We start from the raw sequence: 3,026 nt of genomic DNA, 5'->3' as shown, positions 1-3,026 counted from the left end.
CCTTCTAATGATCGTGGATCTTGTATTGTTTATTTCGATATAAACACATAAATTTATGAATCAGGCCATTGTATTTAATCTCATCGATCCAAAACCATTGGTTCCTCGGCCGGTAGTTTCCTAGTACGATCCTCTCAAATTTGCATATCGATTACGCGTTTTTCTTGTTGATCTGTAGATGTATTTCCCTCCATCATTCAAAACTATAATTAAATCACTTAGTTTTGTCTTGTTTTCACCTCTCTACACAGTTTTTTTCAGGTTCTCCTGAGTCTACTCTACCCTCACGCGTTAATTTCACTTATTAGAAGTTTCTTGCCCCTTCCAGATAACAGTCTATCATACTTTATTTGATTTCGAATGACAATCAATCCTTTTTTTTCATTTGTATCAATCTCTCTTCGTTTCTTACACCGAAAGTTTATGACCAATGTTTCCCCCGTGAGAACATGTTTATCTTATAGTGCATTATCCTTTGACTCGATGTCTTCGTTCCCATGTTAATAAATAATGTAGATTTCTCCTTTGTCCTGTCAAAAACCCACTGTGATTGGCTAATTTTAGTAATAAATTTGGGTAGACACATCCCACTAAAACGCCTCTTTTTTCCAATTACAGTCTCCTGCATTTATTTCAATAAAGTTCGCTAGGTGTCTCTAGTGTGATGATTTCTTCGTAATTGAGGTTTAGTTTTCATTAAATACATTTTCTTTTGGAAGAAACCTATTTCATCACAAAGTCTATGATGAATATATAATTGATATTATTATTTTTTTAATGATAAACTAATGTTTATAAGATAAGGTTTTTATACGTAGCACAAAGGATAAAAAAATATTATAAGCAATAATTAGTCGCCTGTAATATCAATTCAAATTGAAAATAACTCCCTAGTAAAATTAAATGCTGCCGACGGGAATTGAACCCGCGCCTTTTGATGACGCTCTGAACCACTGAGCCACGTCGGTTTATTTCCAACACGCCAAATAATTCAATATTTACTGTACTTCAATCAACAATTACTGCTTATTATATTTTTTCCATCTGTAATCAACCAACTTTATTTTTGTATGAAAGGCTTTGTTAGTGTTTAATTTCCATTTCTTGAATTGGGTTCAATTCCCTTTGGCGGCATTTATTAATAAATTAATTTGTATTGATATTACAGCCGACGTGGCTCAGTGGTTCAGAGCGTCTGACCGTATATCAGAAGGCGCGGGTTCAATTTCCGTCGGCGGCATTTATTTTTACTGAGGAGATATTTTCAATTTGTATTGATATTATAGGCGACTTATTACTGCTTATAATAATTTATTATACAATTAATAATTTAATGAGTAAAACCTTAAGATGTAATATTTAATTTTTAAAGATAATAATATAGATTTTTTTAAGGAAATTTTATATTTTTGAGTTATTCAAAAATATATATTTATTTACTATTGGTAAAATTTTGTTTCAAACTTCCAATACTAACCAAAGATTTTAGCAACTTTTCTATTTGCTAAATATCGAAATTCTTTCGTGAGCAGATAAATATTTTTTCTTGCCTGTCTGAAACATAAAAGTCGAAAGGCCTGTAAAAATTTGCGACATTATGTTCGACCTTATTTTTACTTTAAATCTGCTAACACTACACTCCTAAAAATTAGACGGATAAAATTTACTGATGTGAAATATTGTTAAATTATTAAAAATCTGTACTTATTCGTTATCCTGTTTAATACTGGACTGCAGGCCTATACAAAATTAATTGACCAATTTCATAACAAACTCTAAGTAAAGCGCAAATATTAGTAAAGTCGGAACACTTGTCCTTAAAATTAAAATTTTATCTTATCTCGTCTATTATATTTATTCGGACAAGGTCACCTGCTTTAATACGTGTTCAGATATATTCTGAGGAAATAATATTTAATTAGGAAATGGTCACGCAGTCTACATTTTTTACCGTATCTTGATAAAAAAGCCATACTTATTTTTCTCCGTGTAAATGGTTTAGTTGGAGAATACTAACTGTGTTTAGACTCTCAAGTAAACACGTGTTTTTTTTTGTTTTTTTAGTTACAGCGGCAGTATTTTTCCGTTACGTGAAGGATTTTTTTCGGATTTATCAGAAGAAATAATCCAAAATTTGTACTTTTTTTAAACTCGATAATTCGTTTGTGCGTGAAAAATAATTAATACTTTCAATTATCATTTATCATTAATCATTCTAACACACTAATAATTATAACAATTTTAAAGGTATATACAACCCAACAAATTAACCTAAGAAAAGAAAAGAAAAGAAAAATATTAAATACCGTGCAATGCACATATGCAAATGATCGCATTCCGCCGATATCTTAACATAATATTATACGTCTCAGTCCGACGTGCCCAGCGTAAAAATGATGACAAAGCAAAAGCTTGGAACCAAAAGGTTCTGGAAAATCGGAAATGGGTATAAAGGACACTGACGAAAACATAGCTTAGTTTTGAGTATTAGTACATTTTCGGTAAATAAATGCTCACGCACAACCAATAGCTCGCCAGTTCGAATGCAACTGAGAAAACGTATTCCTCGTCGATGCAGCGTCGTCACTTGGTGGAATATTATGGAATTAATGTTTAAGTGGCCAACCCCTTCGCATATGGGCTCCAGTCTCTACCAGTTTTCTGTTTTGATTTTACATTTTCGAAAATGAGCTTTAAAAGGTATCAACTTACTGATATAATGATCTACCTGATTATTCTATGCAAATGGCTTCAACAACTTTAAGGATGAAAAATTAGTATCTTAACGTTTTCTTAAAAGTCCTTAAAAGAGTCATTCCCATCCTTCTTGCTATCCCCTATTAGGTTTAGTAAACGTTTGTTGGTTGTAGGTGTAAGGAAAAACTACCTAGTAAATCAAACTGAAATTTTTAATTTTTCACTATTTCAAGTAAAGTCAGTCACTAGAAAGTAATTTTAAGTGGTCAATTCCCTAGCCAGAAAAATTCAGGGAGTTATTCTACCCTTTTGTTTACAACAGATCCCTC

General features: G+C 31.7%; 1 non-coding gene across 1 annotated transcript; it reads left to right on the top strand.

Moving 5' to 3' along the window:
- The first annotated feature begins 1,167 nt into the window (after positions 1-1,167).
- On the top strand, positions 1,168-1,240 carry TRNAY-GUA (transfer RNA tyrosine (anticodon GUA)). The gene has a single exon. It is a non-coding gene; the product is annotated as a tRNA-Tyr (tRNA).
- The last annotated feature ends 1,786 nt before the right edge of the window (positions 1,241-3,026 follow it).

This window comes from Hesperophylax consimilis, chromosome 18 (assembly GCF_061612785.1).
Source record: "Hesperophylax consimilis isolate HC1 chromosome 18, BYU_Hcon_1.0, whole genome shotgun sequence".
Taxonomy (NCBI): domain Eukaryota; kingdom Metazoa; phylum Arthropoda; class Insecta; order Trichoptera; family Limnephilidae; genus Hesperophylax; species Hesperophylax consimilis.
Note: the sequence above shows the minus strand (reverse complement) of the source record. Positions and strands in the feature narration are given on the sequence as shown.